Source organism: Cetorhinus maximus, unplaced genomic scaffold (genome assembly GCF_964194155.1).
Source record: "Cetorhinus maximus unplaced genomic scaffold, sCetMax3.hap1.1 HAP1_SCAFFOLD_829, whole genome shotgun sequence".
In the NCBI taxonomy this organism is placed as follows: domain Eukaryota; kingdom Metazoa; phylum Chordata; class Chondrichthyes; order Lamniformes; family Cetorhinidae; genus Cetorhinus; species Cetorhinus maximus.
In genome coordinates this window covers 33,676-57,724 of record NW_027596771.1, presented here as the reverse complement: position 1 = coordinate 57,724, position 24,049 = coordinate 33,676, and the positions used below count along the sequence as shown (strand labels likewise).

The 24,049-nt window shown below is 50.7% G+C and overlaps 4 non-coding genes and 1 pseudogene across 4 annotated transcripts; all 5 read right to left on the bottom strand.

Annotated features, from left to right (window-relative positions):
* Positions 1 to 1,750: 1,750 nt before the first annotated feature.
* On the bottom strand, positions 1,751 to 1,933 carry LOC144674839 (U2 spliceosomal RNA). Its single transcript, XR_013574645.1, has one exon. It is a non-coding gene; the product is annotated as a U2 spliceosomal RNA (small nuclear RNA).
* A 3,298-nt stretch (positions 1,934 to 5,231) lies between these two features.
* On the bottom strand, positions 5,232 to 5,342 carry LOC144674850 (U2 spliceosomal RNA; annotated as a pseudogene).
* A 6,835-nt stretch (positions 5,343 to 12,177) lies between these two features.
* On the bottom strand, positions 12,178 to 12,361 carry LOC144674843 (U2 spliceosomal RNA). Its single transcript, XR_013574647.1, has one exon. It is a non-coding gene; the product is annotated as a U2 spliceosomal RNA (small nuclear RNA).
* Positions 12,362 to 15,712: 3,351 nt separating this feature from the next.
* On the bottom strand, positions 15,713 to 15,895 carry LOC144674833 (U2 spliceosomal RNA). The gene has a single exon (XR_013574639.1). It is a non-coding gene; the product is annotated as a U2 spliceosomal RNA (small nuclear RNA).
* Positions 15,896 to 23,340: 7,445 nt separating this feature from the next.
* Positions 23,341 to 23,531, bottom strand: LOC144674825 (U2 spliceosomal RNA). Its single transcript, XR_013574638.1, has one exon. It is a non-coding gene; the product is annotated as a U2 spliceosomal RNA (small nuclear RNA).
* Between the last annotated feature and the right edge of the window lie 518 nt (positions 23,532 to 24,049).

The following is a 24,049-nucleotide window of genomic DNA, read 5'->3' as shown; positions in this document are numbered from 1 at the left end:
GATCTTATCTTGTGTATTAATCTTTTGTGCGGCACCTTATCAAATGCCTTCTGGAAGTCCAGACATACTACATCTACAGGATCCCCGTTATCCACTTTGCTTGTCACATCTTCAAAGAACTCTAGCAAATTAGTCAAACACGATTTACTCTTCGTAAAGCCATGCCGACTCTGAGGGATTGCATTTTGACTTGCATTTTAGGAAGGTAGTGGAGGCATTGGAGAGAGTGCAGAAGAGGTTTACGAGTTTGGTTCCAGGGGCGAGGAAGTTGAGTTATGAAGTAAGATTGGAGAAGTTGGGACTGTATTCCTTGGGGAAAAGAAGTCTGAGAGGAGACTTGATAGAGGTATTGAAAATCATGAGGGGTCTGGAGAGAGTAGATAGGGAGAAACTGTTTGCACCGGGGCAAGGATCGAGAAGGAGAGGGCACAGGTTTAAAGTAACTGGCAAAAGAAGCAAAAGCGATAGGAGCAGCGAGCGGTCAGGGTCTGGAATGCACCACCTGATAGCGCGGCGGAGGCAGGTTCAATTGAAGAGGGAATGAGATGATTATTTGAAAAGAAAGCATGTGCCGGGTTACGTGGAGAAGGCAGGAGAAAGGCACGAGGTGAAATGTTCACCGGGAGAGCTGGTGCAGGCACGACGGGCGGAATGGGCTCCTTGTGCAATGTAAGGATTGTGTGAATGTGGATGTAGAGGTTTCGGAGTAGCTGTGTAAAGTGTGTGAGCTTTGAGGTGTGAGTTTTGATTGTTGCTGTGTCAGCAGCAGCAGCGGCAGCGGCAGCAGAGAGCTGGTTTAAAATGTTGTGAGGCGAAAGGTGCAGCTGAGAGAGTGTTTGAGAGGTGTATTTGCAAGTGAAAGCTGTTTTTGTATAAGTGAGGTAGAGTGTTTGTGAGATGAGAGTGCTGTCTGTGAGTGTTGGGTGAGCGTGCGTGTTTTTTGTGTGTAGCTGCTGCGGGTGAGTGAGTGAGAGAGAGAGAGAGAGAGAGAGAGAGAAAGAAAGAAAGTTGGATAAAAACAAAAAGCTAAAAGCTACTGCGGATGCTGGAAATCCAAAACAAAATAAAAACAGAATTACCTGGAAAAACTCAGCAAGTCTGGCAGCATCGGCGGAGAAGAAACCAGTCAACGTTTCGAGCCCTCATGGCCCTTCAGCAGAACTGAAGCATAGTTTCAACAAGGGAGAAATATAAATTGGTTTAAGGTGGGTGGGGGGGGAAGAGACACATTGAGGGTGTAGTGTGAGCAGATAATCAAAAGATGTCAGAGACAAAAGGGTCAAAGAGGTGTTGAAGGTGGTGGTCTTTGTCTGAGAAAAGTGCTAATTAAGAATGACTAAAGACCTTTAGTCTTTCCACCCCACCCCCACTAGAGCTGTACTTTGAATATCCTGTCTTGCATTCTTAATTAGCACTTTTCTCAGACAAAGACCACCACCTTCAACACCTCTTTGACCCTTTTGTCTCTGACATCTTTTGATTATCTGCTCACACCACACCCTCAATGTGTCTCTTCCCCCCCACCCACCTTAAACCAATTTATATTTCTCCCTTGTTGAAACTATGCTTCAGTTCTGCTGAAGGGCCATGAGGGCTCGAAACGTTGACTGATTTCTTCTCCGCCGATGCTGCCAGACTTGCTGAGTTTTTCCAAAGAAAGTTGGATTTTGGAACATGTACATGTTGAGAAGTAAAGAAAGCAGATGTTTGTAAGAAAACTATTTTTAGCATTGAAAATCCCCTGGAAAGGGGAGGGTGCACCGTTCCCAGAGATACTGCAATACCGGGTCGATGCGTGGAGTGGACGGAGCAAGCCCCTATTCCATCTCCCTGCTCCAAAAATCAATTTAATATATGGTCCCCAGATAAGGGACGTATCAGATATTAAACTGATAAGAACAGATTTTTTTTTTTTTTTTTTTTGTAAAAATATACTTTATTCATAAAAATCTTCAATCACATTCAAAACCATTTCAAAAACAACATTACAAGGGTACAATCCAGGTTAAACTTTTACAAAATGTATCACCAGGTGCATCAGTACAAACAATATTACAGTCATTTACAGCCTTTCATTTTGATCTGTACAGCCCGAGGGGCTCTAAACAGTTCCCAGTCTCTCGGTGCGCTGTGGTAGAAAGGTCTTAGACAGCGACCCTTCCCCATTGCGCCTTTGCGGCAGCTGCCCCAAGCTTTAGTGCGTCCCTCAGCACGTAGTCCTGGACTTTGGATTGTGCCAGTCCGCAACAATCGGTCGGGGACAACTCTTTGTGCTGGAAGACCAACAAGTTTCGGGCAGACCAAAGCGCGTCTTTCACCGAGTTGATGATCCTCCAGCTGCAGTTGATGTTTGTCTCGGTGTGTGTCCCTGGGAACAGCCCGTAGAGCACAGAGTCCTGTGTCACAGAACTGCTCGGGATGAACCTCGACAGCAACCACTGCATCTCTCTCCAGACTTTCTTTGCAAAGGCACAATCCACAAGGAGGTGAACAACGGTCTCTTCCCCACCACAGCCACCTCGAGGGCATCGTGCAGAGGGGGTGAGACTCCTGGCGTGTAGGAAGGATCTGACGGGGAGGGCCTTTCTCACCACCAGCCAAGCTACGTCTTGGTGCTTGTTGGAAAGTTCTGGCGATGAGGCATTCTGCCAAATGACTTTGACAGTCTGCTCGGGGAACCATCCCACAGGGTCCACCCTCTCCTTATCCCTCAGGGCCTCTAGGACGTTACGTGCCGACCACTGCCTGATGGACTTGTGGTCAAAGGTGTTTTTCTGCATAAATTTTTCCACCAGGGACAGGTGGTACGGCACGGTCCAACTACTTGGAGCGTTCCGCGGCAGCGTGGCCAGACCCATCCTTCGCAACACCGGGGACAGGTAGAACCTCAGCACGTAGTGACACTTGGTGTTTGCGTACTGAGGGTCTACGCACCGCTTGATGCAGCCGCACACAAAGGTGGCCATCAGTATGAGGGCGATGTTGGGCACGTTTTTTCCCCCTTTATCTAGAGGCTTGTACATCGCGTCCCTGCAGACACGATCCATTTTCGACCTCCAGATAAAGCGGAAGATGGCTCGAGTGATCGCCATCGCGCAGGAGTGTGGAATGGGCCAGACCTGCGCCACGTACAGCAACAGCGAGAGTACCTCACACCTGATGACCAGGTTCTTACCCGCAATGGAGAGGGAGCGTCGCTCCCACATGCCCAGTTTCCTTTTCACCATAGCCACTCGCTCCTTCCAGTTTCTAACGCATGCCCCGGTCCCTCCGAACCATATCCCCAGCACCTTCAGGCCGTCAGCCCTGATTAAACTGATAAGAACAGATTTTTTTTTTTTTTTTTTTTTTTTTTTTTGTAAAAATATACTTTATTCATAAAAATCTTCAATCACATTCAAAACCATTTCAAAAACAACATTACAAGGGTACAATCCAGGTTAAACTTTTACAAAATGTATCACCAGGTGCATCAGTACAAACAATATTACAGTCATTTACAGCCTTTCATTTTGATCTGTACAGCCCGAGGGGCTCTAAACAGTTCCCAGTCTCTCGGTGCGCTGTGGTAGAAAGGTCTTAGACAGCGACCCTTCCCCATTGCGCCTTTGCGGCAGCTGCCCCAAGCTTTAGTGCGTCCCTCAGCACGTAGTCCTGGACTTTGGATTGTGCCAGTCCGCAACAATCGGTCGGGGACAAATCTTTGTGCTGGAAGACCAACAAGTTTCGGGCAGACCAAAGCGCCTCTTTCACCGAGTTGATGATCCTCCAGCTGCAGTTGATGTTTGTCTCGGTGTGTGTCCCTGGGAACAGCCCGTAGAGCACAGAGTCCTGTGTCACAGAACTGCTCGGGATGAACCTCGACAGCAACCACTGCATCTCTCTCCAGACTTTCTTTGCAAAGGCACAATCCACAAGGAGGTGAACAACGGTCTCTTCCCCACCACAGCCACCTCGAGGGCATCGTGCAGAGGGGGTGAGACTCCTGGCGTGTAGGAAGGATCTGACGGGGAGGGCCTTTCTCACCACCAGCCAAGCTACGTCTTGGTGCTTGTTGGAAAGTTCTGGCGATGAGGCATTCTGCCAAATGACTTTGACAGTCTGCTCGGGGAACCATCCCACAGGGTCCACCCTCTCCTTATCCCTCAGGGCCTCTAGGACGTTACGTGCTGACCACTGCCTGATGGACTTGTGGTCAAAGGTGTTTTTCTGCATAAATTTTTCCACCAGGGACAGGTGGTACGGCACGGTCCAACTACTTGGAGCGTTCCGCGGCAGCGTGGCCAGACCCATCCTTCGCAACACCGGGGACAGGTAGAACCTCAGCACGTAGTGACACTTGGTGTTTGCGTACTGAGGGTCTACGCACCGCTTGATGCAGCCGCACACAAAGGTGGCCATCAGTATGAGGGCGATGTTGGGCACGTTTTTTCCCCCTTTATCTAGAGGCTTGTACATCGCGTCCCTGCAGACACGATCCATTTTCGACCTCCAGATAAAGCGGAAGATGGCTCGAGTGATCGCCATCGCGCAGGAGTGTGGAATGGGCCAGACCTGCGCCACGTACAGCAACAGCGAGAGTACCTCACACCTGATGACCAGGTTCTTACCCGCAATGGAGAGGGAGCGTCGCTCCCACATGCCCAGTTTCCTTTTCACCATAGCCACTCGCTCCTTCCAGTTTCTAACGCATGCCCCGGTCCCTCCGAACCATATCCCCAGCACCTTCAGGCCGTCAGCCCTGACAGTGAAGGGGACAAAGGATCGGTCAGCCCAGTTCCCAAAGAACATGGCCTCGCTCTTCCCACGATTTACCTTGGCTCCCGAGGCCAGTTCGAACTGGTCGCAGACGTGCATCAGTCTGCGCACCGACAGCGGATCCGAGCAGAAGACGGCGACGTCGTCCATGTACAGGGAGGCTTTTACCTGAGTGCCTCCACTGCCTGGGATCGTCACTCCTCTTATGCCCGGATCCTTCCTGATGGACTCGGCAAAGGGTTCTATGCAGCACACGAAAAGGACAGGCGAGAGAGGACAGCCCTGCCTGACTCCAGATTTAATCGGAAAGCTATCTGTTTCCCACCCATTGATTGAGACTGCGCTACTGATGTTAGTGTAGAGCAGTTGGATCCAATTTCGAATTCCCTCCCCAAAGCCCATTTTGGAGAGCACATCCCCCATGTAGGTGTGCGATATTCTGTCAAAGGCCTTCTCCTGATCCAAGCTGATGAGGCAGGTATCCACACCCCTGTCCTGTACATAGGCAATCGTATCCCTGAGCAGCGCCAGGCTGATAAGAACAGATACTACACTTGATCTTAGCCAAAAGGCCGAGAAGCGATGCCGGCGCCGCCCTTGACTTCCCCGAGTGCCATCTGCCTTCCCTCCTTTAAAGCAGACTGACAGCGTTCAAAGACTTATGTATATATATATCTAAGCACTGACGGTTTCACTGTTGGCATATTTGTCCCGGGATTTCTAATTGGAAAAGTTGCCTTTGTTCTCTCTCTTTCAGTGAGACTGCATCAGAGTTATGTAGATCGGCAGTATTCCACCAATCAGATGGGAGAGGGTTGTGCCTATCCACATGGACGTCAGTGTCAGAGGCTGCTGTGGAAGAAGCTTTTGAAAGCAGTTGCGTGTCTTGCAGGGCGTGAGTGACAATGCAGCAAGCAAGTGTGCAGAGCTGCACACATAGAGTCCTAGATTGGTTAGAGCAGAAAAGGAGGCCATTCGGCCTGTCGTGTCTGTGCTAGCTCTTTGCAAGAGCAACTCCCCTAGTGCCACTCACCTGCCTTTTCCCCATAGCCCTGCAAATATTTTCTCTTCAGATAATTATCCGATTCTCTTTTGAAAGCCACTCTTGAAAGTGCCCCCAGCACACTCTCAGGCAGTGCATTGCAGATTCTAACCACTCGCTGCGCAAGAAGGTTTCTCCTCATGTCGCCTTAGTTCTTTTGCCATTCACTTTAAATGGGGGTCCTCCATGTTGTGTTTTCCACCTTACGCAAACACACCGACGACACAAAGAGGATCGCTAACTCAATTCTTTGATTTGAAGAGATGAAATATATACAACAATATCTAGGTCTCTAGGACAGCTCCTATCATCGGCCCGAGAATTATACATGAGTATATACACGTCACACCCTGCCTGGCGATGCACAGCAATTTTAGATACGCTCTTTAAAGGTATACCACAACAACTCCAAGCTGTACCCTTAAATAATAAGAACTATTTACATTACAACAAATTGCTCTTCTGTGTTTGAACCTACAATTGTACAAAGTGATCACCTTATGAGTCCCTGGGACGGAATGGTGGTTCGTTGATACTGTGAAGTTGGTTTGAGATTGCCGTACGTTCTCACAATTCTGGTTGTCTGTAGGAGTCTTGCGCTGGGATCGTGTCTTAGATCGCGTTCTGCTTGCGATGGGGTTACTTGGTGTTTCTTGTTCTGGTACTTCCCTGATTCGCCATCGGTTTCTTCACAATGGGTGCTCGTACTTGATCTGATCATGGTTCTGGACAGATGCTGCTGATTTCTGCCGGATTTCATGTTCCATCGGTTGGGTGTTGTAGTCATACCTTTTGTCCAATGATGACTGGGAAGGGTTGTTCGCACTGTAATTCTGCTGGTGAAGGAGTGGTTGCACTGAGCGCTGTCGCTCTAAGGTGTAGCATTGTGACAGGCCGTCACAAGCCTTGTTTACTTTGCTGACATTTCATAAGTAAGCACTTTACAGTATATACATTCCGCCATGCTATTGGACCTGGGGCAGTGTGGTGATGCGGTAGTACGGTCAACTCCCCACTTTTCACACATCGGTGCGCAGACCGATCAACACCTGCGACCACTTCGAACCGGCCTCGGGTGCCAAGGGTAAACCGTGGCAAGAGCGAGGCCGTGCCCTTTGGGAACTGAACTAAGCTTTGTCCCTTTCACCAGCAGGTCAGACTGCCTGAAGCTGCTGGGGATATGGTTCGGAGGGACCAGGGAATGCGTTAGAAACTGGAAGGAGCGAGTAGCCATGGTGAGAAAAGAACTGGGCTTGTGGGAGCAAAGCTCCCTCTCCATTGCGGGTAAGAACCTGCTCATCAGGCGTGAGGCACTCTCAGTGTTGTACATGGCGCAGGTCTGGCCCATTCCTCACTCCTGCGCTGTGGCGATCACGCGAGCCAACTTCCGCTTTGTCTGGAGGTCAAAAGTGGACCATGTTTGCAGGGACATGATGTAAAAAACCTCTGGATGAAGGGGGAGAAAACATGCCCAACATCACCCTCATCCTGATGGCCACCTTTGTGTATGGCTGTATCAAGCTGTGTGTAGACCCAAACACCAAGCGTCACTACGTGCTGAGGTTCTACCTGTCCCTGGTGTTGCGAAGGATGGGTCTGGTCACGCTGCCACGGAAAGCTCCAAGTGCCATATCACCTGTCCCGTGTGGAAAAATTATGCAGAGGAACCGCAAGTCCATCAGGCAGTGGTTAGCACGTATCACCCTAGAGGCCCTGCGGGAAAAGGAGATGGTGGATCCCGTCGGATGGTTCGCCGAACAGACTGTCAGGGTCATTTGGCAGAACGCCTCATCACCAGAACCTTCCAACAAGCACAAAGACGTAGCTTGGCTGGTGGTGAGAAAGGACCTTGCCGTCAGGTCCTTCCTACACGCCAGGAGCCTCACCCCCTCTGCACGTTGCCCTCGAGGTGGCTGTGGTGGGGAAGAGACCGTTGCCCACCTCCTTGTGGAATCTGCCTTTGCAGAAAAGGTCTGAAGAGAGTGGCCGTGGTTCTTGTCGAGGTTCATCCCGAGCAGTTCCGTGACACAGGTCCGGACACTGTGCTCTACGGGCTGTTCCCAGGGACACACGCCGAGACAAGCATCAACTGCAGCCGGAGGATCAACTCGGTGAAAGACGCTCTTTGGCTGCCTGAAACTTCTTGGTCTTCCATTGCAAAGAGTTGGCACATTCCAAGGTCCAGGACTACGTGCTGAGGGACGCACTAAAGTTTGGGGCAGAGGCGCAATGGGGAAAGGTGGCTGTCTACGACCTTTCAGCCATTGTGCACCAAGGGGCTGGGATTTGCATAGGCTCCTCGGGCTGTAAGACACACGGTGAATGTTTCCAGTGAATACTACATGTATCACTTTTGCCTTGAAGCACCTCAGAGTGAAACATGATCTATGTAGGCAACTTAAATACCATTGCACTGTCTGACTGTCTGTTATGACCATTTTGAAATGTCTGCAATGTTCCTTCCTGCAATGGTTGCGCTAGATGTGTCGTGTAACTGGCAGGTAATGGGAAATTTCGAGAAACGGTCAGTCACAAGGGAGAACACGTGACAGGCATGAGAGACAATCCACGAGTCTTTGTAGCTGAGTTTCCGTGTGAGCAACTAGCTCACAGCGCAGAGGAGTTCTTCGATCGAGGCCTGCTGTATTTTTGTCTTTGCTTTCAGTTTGGGCAGTCAAAGAACAAAGAACAAAAAAAACGTACAGCACAGGAACATGTATTTCGGCCCTCCAAGCCTGCGCCGATCAGTCTGTGGAGCTTGCCGGCTGACCTGGCATGCAGCTAAACTCCTTCCACATCTACAGGGAAGGCAAAGTCAGGAGCGTTTCTCTCAGAGCGTAGTGAGTCTTTGGAACTCTCTTCCTCAAAAGGTGGTGGAAACAGGGTCTTTGAATATTTTCAAGACAGAGCTGGATAGATTAACAAGGCGGGGTGGAAGGTTATCGGTGGTAGGCAGGAATGTGGGGTTGAGGTTGCAATCAGATCAGCCATGATCTTCTGAATAGTGGAGCAGGCTCTTGGGGCCCAGTGGCCTACTCCTGCTCCTAAGTTGTATGTTCGTACATGTAGGGGCATTAGTTTTTACTGATTCCAGTACTTCTCCTGCACTGAACCTGGAGAGTACTACGTCAGCTGCTGTTGAGTTGTTTCCTGATGCCCTGCTTTCTTTTGTACGAGCTGTCTAGCATCCTCGTTATGGGCTTCCTTTGCTTGGCATTGGGCCTTCTTTTGGGCTGACTGTTGGTCTATTTCCTTTACGGGATGTCAGCATGACATCACCAGAAGGGAAATGTGTCATGTTATGAAGTCACAGTAAATAGGTCCAATGCATTATATCATTATAATAACACAAGATGATGATCAGCAGTGAGAAGACAGGTGGCAGCAAGGATAAGTACAGGTACGACACAGTGAACAGCCTTAGATCCTGTTAAAATGTTGAAAATGTTTCTCCCCTTCTCAAAGATTATTTCCTTCAAAATTTTAGAAATCTTTCAGCTTCAACCAGAAGTCACATACAAGCCAAACAACAAAACCACCTGCGTGCACAGCACAGCACAGTATCTGCCAGCCTGCAATGATGTCGGCTCTCTTTTAATCACCTTTTCACCTCCAATCAGTCCTATTCAGCAGGCAAGCAAAGGAGCGCAGAAAATACATCTGCACGGCTGCTTCTAACTTCTAGAAAGGGAACAGCCTTATCCTAGGAAAGTGAAAAATATCTATACTGTCACAAAGTGATGCACTTGAACTGCAAAACACCACGCTTACCTGAGCTTGTGTCACAGTTTTTGCTGTCTACCTCAGCCAGTATTTTTCTGTATTCTCAGTCGTCCATCCTGGCTTCTTGCTTTCTCTGCAGCTTTCAGATGCCTCCCCTTGGCCGGCCTCAGCGCTCAGTGACAGATCAGCGCTCGCTATTATTTGTCCTCAGTGGTAACTGCTAGGGGAGAAATGCTTGACTTTTTCAATCACCTTTTACCTCAGTAAAATCCAAGTAGAACCTAAAGTGGCAATGCTTCTCCCTCTCAGCACCCAACATGTCTTGCCTTTTCTTCAGGTTGGCTTTGAGTAAGCACAACAGTTGCTGCCTGGCTGCCATTAGAGACAGTTTTCAAGTACAGAGACAAGGGGCAGCCCCATGACCCCTCCCCCGACTCCTGCACAATATGCAAATATAGCACATTGTCTGAGTGCAATTTGGGAGCTGAAGATGGTTTCACAGTGGGATACAAGATATGAGGAGAGGTCACAGTCAACGTTTCCTCACAGACACACCGCCACATAAGCCCCTTTAAATTTGCGCGGCTGTGCAAAAAATTTAATGGGCCCGCACACTTAAACAAATCGGTCACGCACTGTAATGACTCGCCTCATTCAGTTCAACAGAAATTAGGATCATGTTTTTAACCTGTGCCCTCGTTTTAAAATATTTTGTGTTCCATATTTACTTTCTCAATTTGTTATTAACTTACTTTACACTGCTTTATATCCTATCTTGTCGCAGATGTGGATCAGTCTGCGCACCGACAGCGGATCCGACCAGAAGACGGCGACGTCGTCCATGTACAGGGAGGCTTTTACCTGAATGCCTCCACTGCCTGGGATCGTCACTCCTCTTATGCCCGGATCCTTCCTGATGGACTCGGCAAAGGGTTCTATGCAACACACGAAAAGAACAGGCGAGAGAGGACAGCCCTGCCTGACTCCAGATTTAATCGGAAAGCTATCTGTTTCCCACCCGTTGATTGAGACTGCGCTACTGATGTTAGTGTAGAGCAGTTGGATCCAATTTCGAATTCCCTCCCCAAACCCCATTTTGGAGCGCACATCTACCATGTAGGTGTGCGATATTCTGTCAAAGGCCTTCTCCTGATCCAAGCTGATGAGGCAGGTATCCACCCCCCTGTCCTGTACATAGGCAATCGTATCCCTGAGCAGCGCCAGGCTGTCAGAGATCTTCCTGCCTGGCACAGAGCAGGTCTGGTCAGGGTGAATCACCAATTCCAGAGCGGATTTGACCCGGTTGGTGATGACCTTGGACAGAATCTTATAGTCCACATTCAACAGTGAAATGGGTCGCCAATTTCTAATTTCCTCCCTTTCCCCCTTGTGCTTGTAGATGAGGGTGATGATGCCTTTCCTCATGGATTCTGACATACTACCGGCCAGGAGCATACTCTCGTACACTCCTAGCAGGTCTGGCCCGATCAAGTCCCACAGAGCCGAATACAACTCCGTCGGCAAGCCGTCGCTTCCGGGGGTTTTACTCTTCTCCAAGGACTCGAGGGCCTTAGTCAGTTCATCAGGAGTTAGCGGTTTGTCCAGGCTCTCCCGCGTACTGTGGTCTAAGACCTCCGTGATAGAGGACAGGAAGGACTGGGAGGCCGTGCTGTCCGTGGGCTTCACGTCATACAATCCGGCATAAAAGGATTTGCTGATCCTCAGAATGTCGGACCGTGATGACTTTACTGAGCCGTCTTCTTCCTTCAGGCTGCTGATCACAGAGCGCTCTCTGTGTACCTTTTGGAAGAAGAAACGTGAGCACGTCTCATCCTGCTCCATGGAGCGGACTCTGGAACGGAAGATGATCTTGGAGGCCTCCGAGGCAAAGTGCGAGGCTTGCTGGCCCTTCACCTCTTGGAGCTCCTCCTTGACATCGACCCCCATCGACTGCAGCCGGAGCAGATTCTGCATCTTTTTCTGGAGTCGGGACATTTCCCTCGGTTCCTTTCTAGCTTTCTGGGTGCCTTTGAGGATGAAAAACCTCTTGATGTTTCCCTTGATCGCTTCCCACCAGTGTGTCAGGGACTCAAAGAGGGGTTTCACGGTTCTCCAACCTTTGTAATCCCTCTTGAGCTCCTCAATGTTCTCTGGGGTCAGCAGTTGCACATTTAGCTTCCATGCCCCCCTGCCCACCCTCAGGTCCTTCTCCAAGTGGCAGTCCGCCAGTAGGAGGCAGTGGTCAGAGAAGAACACCGGCTTGACCTCGGTGGATCTGACTGTGAATGCACGGGACACAAACAGGAAGTCTATCCTGGAACGAATGGACCCGTCTGGCCGCGACCAGGTGTATCTACGCTGCGCTCCGTCTGCAGGGTTGCTGAAGACGTCGTGCAGCTTGGCATCCTTAACTGTTTCCATCAGGGATCTGGACGTAGCGTCCAATCTGCTGCCGGCCCTGCCAGCGAGTGTTGGGTGAGAGTGCGTGTTTTTTGTGTGTAGCTGCTGCGGGTGAGTGAGTGAGTGAGAGAGAGAGAGAGAGAGAGAGAGAGAAAGAAAGAAAGTTGGATTTTGGAACATGTACATGTTGAGAAGTAAAGAAAGCAGATGTTTGTAAGAAAACTATTTTTAGCATTGAAAATCCCCTGGAAAGGGGAGGGTGCACCGTTCCCAGAGATACTGCAATACCGGGTCGATGTGTGGAGTGGACGGAGCAAGCCCCTATTCCATCTCCCTGCTCCAAAAATCAATTTAATATATGGTCCCCAGATAAGGGACGTATCAGATATTAAACTGATAAGAACAGATTTTTTTTTTTTTTTTTTTTTGTAAAAATATACTTTATTCATAAAATATCTTCAATCACATTCCAAACCATTTCAAAAACAACCTTACAAGGGTACAATCCAGGGTTAAACTTTTACAAAATGTATCACCAGGTGCATTAGTACAAACAATATTACAATCATTTACAGCCTTTCATTTTGATCTGTACAGCCCGAGGGGCTCTAAACAGTTCCCAGTCTCTCGGTGCGCTGTGGTAGAAAGGTCTTAGACAGCGACCCTTCCCCATTGCGCCTTTGCGGCAGCTGCCCCAAGCTTTAGTGCGTCCCTCAGCACGTAGTCCTGGACTTTGGATTGTGCCAGTCCGCAACAATCGGTCGGGGACAACTCTTTGTGCTGGAAGACCAACAAGTTTCGGGCAGACCAAAGCGCCTCTTTCACCGAGTTGATGATCCTCCAGCTGCAGTCGATGTTTGTCTCGGTGTGTGTCCCTGGGAACAGCCCGTAGAGCACAGAGTCCTGTGTCACAGAACTGCTCGGGATGAACCTCGACAGCAACCACTGCATCTCTCTCCAGACTTTCTTTGCAAAGGCACAATCCACAAGGAGGTGGACAACGGTCTCTTCCCCACCACAGCCACCTCGAGGGCAACGTGCAGAGGGGGTGAGCTTCCTGGCGTGTAGGAAGGATCTGACGGGGAGGGCCTTTCTCACCACCAGCCAAGCTACGTCTTGGTGCTTGTTGGAAAGTTCTGGCGATGAGGCATTCTGCCAAATGACTTTGACAGTCTGCTCGGGGAACCATCCCACAGGGTCCACCCTCTCCTTATCCCTCAGGGCCTCTAGGACGTTACGTGCTGACCACTGCCTGATGGACTTGTGGTCAAAGGTGTTTTTCTGCATCAATTTTTCCACCAGGGACAGGTGGTACGGCACGGTCCAACTACTTGGAGCGTTCCGCGGCAGCGTGGCCAGACCCATCCTTCGCAACACCGGGGACAGGTAGAACCTCAGCACGTAGTGACACTTGGTGTTTGCGTACTGAGGGTCTACGCACCGCTTGATGCAGCCGCACACAAAGGTGGCCATCAGTATGAGGGCGATGTTGGGCACGTTTTTTCCCCCTTTATCTAGAGGCTTGTAGATCGCGTCCCTGCGGACACGATCCATTTTCGACCTCCAGATAAAGCGGAAGATGGCTCGAGTGATCGCCGTCGCGCAGGAGTCTGGAATGGGCCAGACCTGCGCCACGTACAGCAACAGCGAGAGTACCTCACACCTGATGACCAGGTTCTTACCCGCAATGGAGAGGGAGCGTCGCTCCCACATGCCCAGTTTCCTCTTCACCATAGCCACTCGCTCCTTCCAGTTTCTAACGCATGCCCCGGTCCCTCCGAACCATATCCCCAGCACCTTCAGGCCGTCAGCCCTGACAGTGAAGGGGACAAAGGATCGGTCAGCCCAGTTCCCAAAGAACATGGCCTCGCTCTTCCCACGATTTACCTTGGCTCCCGAGGCCAGTTCGAACTGGTCGCAGATGTGCATCAGTCTGCGCACCGACAGCGGATCCGAGCAGAAGACGGCGACGTCGTCCATGTACAGGGAGGCTTTTACCTGAGTGCCTCCACTGCCTGGGATCGTCACTCCTCTTATGCCCGGATCCTTCCTGATGGACTCGGCAAAGGGTTCTATGCAACACACGAAAAGGACAGGCGAGAGAGGACAGCCCTGCCTGACTCCAGATTTAATCGGAAAGCTATCCGTTTCCCACCCATTGATTGAGACCGCGCTACTGATGTTAGTGTAGAGCAGTTGGATCCAATTTCGAATTCCCTCCCCAAAGCCCATTTTGGAGAGCACATCCCCCATGTAGGTGTGCGATATTCTGTCAAAGGCCTTCTCCTGATCCAAGCTGATGAGGCAGGTATCCACACCCCTGTCCTGTACATAGGCAATCGTATCCCTGAGCAGCGCCAGGCTGTCAGAGATCTTCCTGCCTGGCACAGAGCAGGTCTGGTCAGGGTGAATCACCAATTCCAGAGCGGATTTGACCCGGTTGGCGATGACCTTGGACAGAATCTTATAGTCCACATTCAACAGTGAAATGGGTCGCCAATTTCTAATTTCCTCCCTTTCCCCCTTGTGCTTGTAGATGAGGGTGATGATGCCTTTCCTCATGGATTCTGACATACTACCGGTCAGGAGCATACTCTCGTACACTCGTAGCAGGTCTGGGCCGATCAAGTCCCACAGAGCCGAATACAACTCCGCCGGCAAGCCGTCGCTTCCGGGGGTTTTACTCTTCTCGAAGGACTCGAGGGCCTTAGTCAGTTCCTCAGGAGTTAGCGGTTTGTCCAGGCTCTCCCGCGTACTGTGGTCTAAGACCTCCGTGATAGAGGACAGGAAGGACTGGGAGGCCGTGCTGTCCGTGGGCTTCACGTCATACAGTCCGGCATAAAAGGATTTGCTGATCCTCAGAATGTCGGACCGTGATGACTTTACTGAGCCGTCTTCTTCCTTCAGGCTGCTGATCACAGAGCGCTCTCTGTGTACCTTTTGGAAGAAGAAACGTGAGCACGTCTCATCCTGCTCCACGGAGCGGACTCTGGAACGGAAGATGATCTTGGAGGCCTCCGAGGCAAAGTGCGAGGCTTGCTGGCCCTTCACCTCTTGGAGCTCCTCCTTGACATCGACCCCCATCGACTGCAGCCGGAGCAGATTCTGCATCTTTTCCTGGAGTCGGGACATTTCCCTCTGTTCCTTTCTAGCTTTCTGGGTGCCTTTGAGGATGAAGAACCTCTTGATGCTTCCCTTGATCACTTCCCACCAGTGTGTCAGGGACTCAAAGAGGGGTTTCACGGTTCTCCAACCTTTGTAATCCCTCTTGAGCTCCTCAATGTTCTCTGGGGTCAGCAGTTGCACATTTAGCTTCCATGCCCCCCTGCCCACCCTCAGGTCTTCCTCCAAGTGGCAGTCCGCCAGTAGGAGGCAGTGGTCAGAGAAGAACACCGGCTTGACCTCGGTGGATCTGACTGTGAATGCACGGGACACAAACAGGAAGTCTATCCTGGAACGAATGGACCCGTCTGGCCGCGACCAGGTGTATCTACGCTGCGCTCCGTCTGCAGGGTTGCTGAAGACGTCGTGCAGCTTGGCATCCTTAACTGTTTCCATCAGGGATCTGGACGTAGCGTCCAATCTGCTGCCGGCCCTGCCGGCGAGTGTTGGGTGAGAGTGCGTGTTTTTTGTGTGTAGCTGCTGCGGGTGAGTGAGTGAGTGAGAGAGAGAGAGAGAGAGAGAGAGAAAGAAAGAAAGTTGGATTTTGGAACATGTACATGTTGAGAAGTAAAGAAAGCAGATGTTTGTAAGAAAACTATTTTTAGCATTGAAAATCCCCTGGAAAGGGGAGGGTGCACCGTTCCCAGAGATACTGCAATACCGGGTCGATGCGTGGAGTGGACGGAGCAAGCCCCTATTCCATCTCCCTGTTCCAAAAATCAATTTAATATATGGTCCCCAGATAAGGGACGTATCAGATATTAAACTGATAAGAACAGATTTTTTTTTTTTTTTTTTTTGTAAAAATATACTTTATTCATAAAAATCTTCAATCACATTCAAAACCATTTCAAAAACAACATTACAAGGGTACAATCCAGGTTAAACTTTTACAAAATGTATCACCAGGTGCATCAGTACAAACAATATTACAGTCATTTACAGCCTTTCATTTTGATCTGTACAGCCCGAGGGGCTCTAAACAGTTCCCAGTCTCTCGGTGCGCTGTGGTAGAAAGGTCTTAGACAGCGACCCTTCCCCATTGCGCCTTTGCGGCAGCTGCCCCAAGCTTTAGTGCGTCCCTCAGCACGTAGTCCTGGACTTTGGATTGTGCCAGTCCGCAACAATCGGTCGGGGACAACTCTTTGTGCTGGAAGACCAACAAGTTTCGGGCAGACCAAAGCGCGTCTTTCACCGAGTTGATGATCCTCCAGCTGCAGTTGATGTTTGTCTCGGTGTGTGTCCCTGGGAACAGCCCGTAGAGCACAGAGTCCTGTGTCACAGAACTGCTCGGGATGAACCTCGACAGCAACCACTGCATCTCTCTCCAGACTTTCTTTGCAAAGGCACAATCCACAAGGAGGTGAACAACGGTCTCTTCCCCACCACAGCCACCTCGAGGGCATCGTGCAGAGGGGGTGAGACTCCTGGCGTGTAGGAAGGATCTGACGGGGAGGGCCTTTCTCACCACCAGCCAAGCTACGTCTTGGTGCTTGTTGGAAAGTTCTGGCGATGAGGCATTCTGCCAAATGACTTTGACAGTCTGCTCGGGGAACCATCCCACAGGGTCCACCCTCTCCTTATCCCTCAGGGCCTCTAGGACGTTACGTGCTGACCACTGCCTGATGGACTTGTGGTCAAAGGTGTTTTTCTGCATCAATTTTTCCACCAGGGACAGGTGGTACGGCACGGTCCAACTACTTGGAGCGTTCCGCGGCAGCGTGGCCAGACCCATCCTTCGCAACACCGGGGACAGGTAGAACCTCAGCACGTAGTGACACTTGGTGTTTGCGTACTGAGGGTCTACGCACCGCTTGATGCAGCCACACACAAAGGTGGCCATCAGTATGAGGGCGATGTTGGGCACGTTTTTTCCCCCTTTATCTAGAGGCTTGTACATCGCGTCCCTGCAGACACGATCCATTTTCGACCTCCAGATAAAGCGGAAGATGGCTCGAGTGATCGCCATCGCGCAGGAGTGTGGAATGGGCCAGACCTGCGCCACGTACAGCAACAGCGAGAGTACCTCACACCTGATGACCAGGTTCTTACCCGCAATGGAGAGGGAGCGTCGCTCCCACATGCCCAGTTTCCTTTTCACCATAGCCACTCGCTCCTTCCAGTTTCTAACGCATACCCCGGTCCCTCTGAACCATATCCCCAGCACCTTCAGGCCGTCAGCACTGACGGTGAAGGGGACAAAGGATCGGTCAGCCCAGTTCCCAAAGAACACGGCCTCGCTCTTCCCACGATTTACCTTGGCTCCCGAGTCCAGTTCGAACTGGTCGCAGATGTGGATCAGTCTGCACACCGACAGCGGATCAGAACAGAAGACGGCGACATCGTCCATGTACAGGGAGGCTTTGATCTGAGTGCCTCCACTGCCTGGGATCGTAACTCCTCTAATGCCCGGATCCTTCCTGATGGACTCAGCAAAGAACAGGCGAGAGAGGACAGCCCTGCCTGACTCCAGATTTAATTGGAAAGCTATCTGATTCCCACCCATTGATTGAGACTGCGCTACTGATGTTAGTGTAGAGTAGGATCCAACTGGATCCAATTGCGAATTCCCTCCCCAAACCCCATTTTGAGAGCACATCCACCATGTAGGTGTGCGATATTCTGTCAAAGGCTTTCTCCTAATCCAGGCTGATGAGGCAGGTGTCCACACCCCTGTCCTGCACATAGGCAATCGTATCCCTGAGCAGCGCCAGGCTGTCAGAGATCTTCCTGCCCGGCACAGTGCAGGTCTGGTCAGGGTGTATCACCAATTCCAGAGCGGATTTGACCCGATTGGCGATGACCTTGGACAGAATCTTATAGTCCACATTCAACAGTGAAATGGGTCGCCAATTTCTAATTTCCTCCCTTTCTTCCTTGTGCTTGTACATGAGGGTGATGATGCCTTTCCTCATGGATTCTGACATACTGCCGGCCAGGAGCATACTCTCGTACACCCCTAGCAGGTCTGGGCCCATCCAGTCCCACAGAGCCCAATACAACTCCGCCGGCAAGCCGTCGCTTCTGGGGAGATTTACTCTTCTCGAAGGACTCAAGGGCCTAAGTCAGTTCGTCAGGAGTTCGCGGTTTGTCCAGCCTCTCCCGTGTACTGTCGCCTAAGACCTCCGTGATAGAGGACAAGGAGGACTGGGAGGCCGTGCTGTCCGTCGGCTTCACGTCATAAAATCCGGCATAAAAGGATTTGCTGATCCTCAAAATGTCGGACTGCGCTGACTTTACTGATCTGTCTTCTTCATTCAGGCTGCTGAACACAGAGCTCTCTCTCTGTTCCTTTTGGAAGAAGAAACGTGAGCACGTCTCATCCTGCTCCACGGAGCGGACTCTGGAACGGAAGATGTTCTTGGAGGCAAAGTGCGAGGCTTGCTGGCTCTTCACCTCTTGGAGTTCTTCCTTGACATCGACCCCCACCGACTGCAGCCGGAGCAGATTCTGCATGTTTTTCTGGAGTCGGGACATTTCCCTCTCTTCCTTTCTAGCTTTCTGGATGCTTTTGAGGATGAAAAACCTCTTGGTGTTTCCCTTGATCGCTTCCCACCAGTGTGTCAGACTCAAAGAGGGGTTTCATGGTTCTCCAACCTTCATAAGCCCTCTTGAGCTCCTCAATGTTCTCTGGGGTCAGCAGTTGCACGAATAGCTTCCATGCCCCCCTGCCCACCCTCAGGTCCTTCTCCAAGTGGCAGTCCGCCAGTAGGATGCAGTGGTCAGAGAAGAACACCGGCTTGACCTCGGTGGATCTGACTGTGAATGCACGGGACACAAAGAGGAAGTCTATCCTGGAACGAATGGACCCGTCTGGCCGCGACCAGGTGTATCTACGCTGCGCTCCGTCTGCAGGGTTGCTGAAGACGTCGTGCAGCTTGGCATCCTTAACTGTTTCCATCAGGGATCTGGACGTAGCGTCCAATCTGCTTCCGGCCCTGCCGGATCGTCCAGCCGCATCGATGATGCAGTTGAAGTCCCCGCCCAGAATGACCGGCCTGGAGGTCGCCAGCAGCAGTGGGAGCTGCTGAAAAACCTCCAGCCGCTCAGCCCCTTGTGCCGGGCCGTACACGTTAATTAACCGGAGTGGAGCGTTCTTGTACATTACGTCTGCTACCAGGAGTCGCCCGCCCACCACCTCCTTGACCTCGGAGACGGTGAAGTTGCCTCCCCGCAGCAGAATACCCAGGCCGGAGGAACGAGAGTCGTTTCCGCCCGACCAGATCGATGGCCCGTGGGACCACCATCGTGACCATTGCCTGTAGGAGCTGAGGTGCGGTATCGCACACTCCTGCAGAAACAACAGGTCAGCTTTGACCTTGGCTAGGTAGTCCAAGGTCGCAACACATCGCGTAGTAGATTTAATGCTACGCACATTTATGGATACAATCTTTAAACCCATATTAAAGCATTTATTCTCCTACCAAACCCACTGTCTCTGAGAGTCCCAGACCTTTAGTCTGCTCCTTCATACCCGTAGTGAGCTCAAATTCCTTCACTTTGGATGGGCTGAGGTAGATCTCCTTGGCCGTGTTCTGCTCCGGTGGCATCTGGAGGTTCACGTAGTGAGCGGATTTTGAGATGACCTTTGCTGGAGAAGCTTCTCCAAAACTCACCCCCTCTGGGGGGTTGCTGTTCCCGGCTTCCTGGAGCTGGGGTGCGATGATTGCCTCACTGCTCCCAGATTCCAGGGGCTGTGGTGCACTGGCCTCCTCAGGTTGCAGGCCAAGTTGGGGTGCGCTGGTCTCCTTGTTGTCTCCAATTTTCTGGAGCTCGGGTGTCTCGTCCTCCAACGCCCTGGAGCTTTGCCGCCTCTTCTGTCGGTGCCGCTCTGGCACTTCCTCATCCGAAGAGCTGCTGCCCTTGTCATCCGTGTCGGATGGGAGACGCCTCTTGCCGCTTCTCTGGGAAACGCCTTTGCTTCTTCTTCGCTCCCTCTTACTTTTCTTGTTCTTCACCGTCCGCCACTCCCCCTGCTGCTTTTCCACTGCTGCCTCCTCCTCCATTGATTCGCTGTCCTGAGGACTGGAAGGTTCAGGGGGTAGTGCTGTTGATTGGCTCTCTGTTGCCTCAATCTCTTTCTCCACCTTGTCTCTCTCTGTGTCCTCCTTTGTCCCGTTGAGCTCCCTGGGGGCCTTGGTGGTTGGAGTGACACGGAACATTTCTTCTGCTTCCCCGTGGTCGGCTTTGGCTGCCTGTGCGTAAGTACGGCAGCGTTTGGGGCAGGTCCTGTAGAGGTGACTTGCCTCGCCACACAGGTTGCAGCACTTGGCCTGTTTGCAGTCTTTTGTCTGGTGCCCTTCCTGTTTGCAGATCTTGCAGAGGGAGGCGCTGCAGTTGGCCGCCACATGACCAGCCTTGCCGCATGAGCGACAATGCTTGGGTTGCCCAGCGTAGACCAGGTAGCCACGGTTTCCCCCGATAGCGAAACTGGAAGGAGGGTGGAAAATGGCTCCCTTACCATCGGTCTTTAGCGTGACCTTAAACAGGCGTTTGCCTGTCCAGATCCCCAAGTCGTCTCGAATCTCGGTGCCGCTCCCCACCTTATCGAAGTACCTGGTGAGGAAGGTGACCACGTCGGCGACAGGGACGAAGGGGTTGTACACATGCACCATCACCTCACGTTCCCGTTGCAACGGCAGAGAAAAGTGCGGCTCCGCCGTCAGGATTTTCATCTCCGGCAGGTCTCTCTTCTCCTCGAACACCCTCAGGAGCCGGACGCAGTCTGCCACCCGCTTGAACGTCACGTCAAAATAACCGCCTTTGCGGGAGTCGTGCAGGGTGAAGATCTCCGTAGCTTGGAAGCCGCACGCCTTCAACAGGATCCTCCTGGTGAAGAAGCCCCGATCCATAGGTGATCCTCCTTCGCTGTGGTTCACCGTGACTCGGACGGTGATAGGTAACCCACGGTATGGATTTCGATTGCGATTGGTTATAGCCCTTCCATCCCGACCTTGCCTTGGTAGGACCATGGTGTCGCCCCTGCAACACTTGATCTTAGCCAAAAGGCCGAGAAGCGATTCCATTCGCCTTCCTTGTTACCTGCTGTACCTGCATACTAGCTTTCAGCGATTCGTGCGCGAGGACACCCAGATCCCTCTGTGCTGAAGCATTTCTGAAGTTTCTCTCCATTTGAATAATAAGTCGCCTTTTTATTCTTCTGACCAAAATGGATAACCGCACACTTATTAAACTTATTTAACTTAGTTAAACTCCATCTGCCAAATTTTGGCCCATTCACCTAACCTGTCCATATCCATTTGTAAATTTCTTATTTCTTCATTGCAACTTACTTTCCCACCTATTTTGGTGTCATCTGCAAATTTAGCTATAGTACCTTCTACTCCTGAATCCAAGTAAATAGTTGGGGCCCGAGGACCGAACCCTGTGGCACCCCACTAGTTACAGCTTGGCATCCACAAAAGACCCATTTATCTTGACTCTCTGCTTTCTGTTGGTTAGCCAATCCTCTATCCAAGCTAATATATTACCCTTAGCTGCGTGTGATCTTATCTTGTGTATTAATCTTTTGTGCGGCACCTTATCAAATGCCTTCTGGAAGTCCAGACATACTACATCTACAGGATCCCCGTTATCCACTTTGCTTGTCACATCTTCAAAGAACTCTAGCAAATTAGTCAAACACGATTTACTCTTCGTAAAGCCATGCCGACTCTGAGGGATTGCATTTTGACTTGCATTTTAGGAAGGTAGTGGAGGCATTGGAGAGAGTGCAGAAGAGGTTTACGAGTTTGGTTCCAGGGGCGAGGAAGTTGAGTTATGAAGTAAGATTGGAGAAGTTGGGACTGTATTCCTTGGGGAAAAGAAGTCTGAGAGGAGACTTGATAGAGGTATTGAAAATCATGAGGGGTCTGGAGAGAGTAGATAGGGAGAAACTGTTTGCACCGGGGCAAGGATCGAGAAGGAGAGGGCACAGGTTTAAAGTAACTGGCAAAAGAAGCAAAAGCGATAGGAGCAGCGAGCGGTCAGGGTCTGGAATGCACCACCTGATAGCGCGGCGGAGGCAGGTTCAATTGAAGAGGGAATGAGATGATTATTTGAAAAGAAAGCATGTGCCGGGTTACGTGGAGAAGGCAGGAGAAAGGCACGAGGTGAAATGTTCACCGGGAGAGCTGGTGCAGGCACGACGGGCGGAATGGGCTCCTTGTGCAATGTAAGGATTGTGTGAATGTGGATGTAGAGGTTTCGGAGTAGCTGTGTAAAGTGTGTGAGCTTTGAGGTGTGAGTTTTGATTGTTGCTGTGTCAGCAGCAGCAGCGGCAGCGGCAGCAGAGAGCTGGTTTAAAATGTTGTGAGGCGAAAGGTGCAGCTGAGAGAGTGTTTGAGAGGTGTATTTGCAAGTGAAAGCTGTTTTTGTATAAGTGAGGTAGAGTGTTTGTGAGATGAGAGTGCTGTCTGTGAGTGTTGGGTGAGCGTGCGTGTTTTTTGTGTGTAGCTGCTGCGGGTGAGTGAGTGAGAGAGAGAGAGAGAGAGAGAGAGAGAAAGAAAGAAAGTTGGATAAAAACAAAAAGCTAAAAGCTACTGCGGATGCTGGAAATCCAAAACAAAATAAAAACAGAATTACCTGGAAAAACTCAGCAAGTCTGGCAGCATCGGCGGAGAAGAAACCAGTCAACGTTTCGAGCCCTCATGGCCCTTCAGCAGAACTGAAGCATAGTTTCAACAAGGGAGAAATATAAATTGGTTTAAGGTGGGTGGGGGGGGAAGAGACACATTGAGGGTGTAGTGTGAGCAGATAATCAAAAGATGTCAGAGACAAAAGGGTCAAAGAGGTGTTGAAGGTGGTGGTCTTTGTCTGAGAAAAGTGCTAATTAAGAATGACTAAAGACCTTTAGTCTTTCCACCCCACCCCCACTAGAGCTGTACTTTGAATATCCTGTCTTGCATTCTTAATTAGCACTTTTCTCAGACAAAGACCACCACCTTCAACACCTCTTTGACCCTTTTGTCTCTGACATCTTTTGATTATCTGCTCACACCACACCCTCAATGTGTCTCTTCCCCCCCACCCACCTTAAACCAATTTATATTTCTCCCTTGTTGAAACTATGCTTCAGTTCTGCTGAAGGGCCATGAGGGCTCGAAACGTTGACTGATTTCTTCTCCGCCGATGCTGCCAGACTTGCTGAGTTTTTCCAAAGAAAGTTGGATTTTGGAACATGTACATGTTGAGAAGTAAAGAAAGCAGATGTTTGTAAGAAAACTATTTTTAGCATTGAAAATCCCCTGGAAAGGGGAGGGTGCACCGTTCCCAGAGATACTGCAATACCGGGTCGATGCGTGGAGTGGACGGAGCAAGCCCCTATTCCATCTCCCTGCTCCAAAAATCAATTTAATATATGGTCCCCAGATAAGGGACGTATCAGATATTAAACTGATAAGAACAGATACTACACTTGATCTTAGCCAAAAGGCCGAGAAGCGATGCCGGCGCCGCCCTTGACTTCCCCGAGTGCCATCTGCCTTCCCTCCTTTAAAGCAGACTGACAGCGTTCAAAGACTTATGTATATATATATCTAAGCACTGACGGTTTCACTGTTGGCATATTTGTCCCGGGATTTCTAATTGGAAAAGTTGCCTTTGTTCTCTCTCTTTCAGTGAGACTGCATCAGAGTTATGTAGATCGGCAGTATTCCACCAATCAGATGGGAGAGGGTTGTGCCTATCCACATGGACGTCAGTGTCAGAGGCTGCTGTGGAAGAAGCTTTTGAAAGCAGTTGCGTGTCTTGCAGGGCGTGAGTGACAATGCAGCAAGCAAGTGTGCAGAGCTGCACACATAGAGTCCTAGATTGGTTAGAGCAGAAAAGGAGGCCATTCGGCCTGTCGTGTCTGTGCTAGCTCTTTGCAAGAGCAACTCCCCTAGTGCCACTCACCTGCCTTTTCCCCATAGCCCTGCAAATATTTTCTCTTCAGATAATTATCCGATTCTCTTTTGAAAGCCA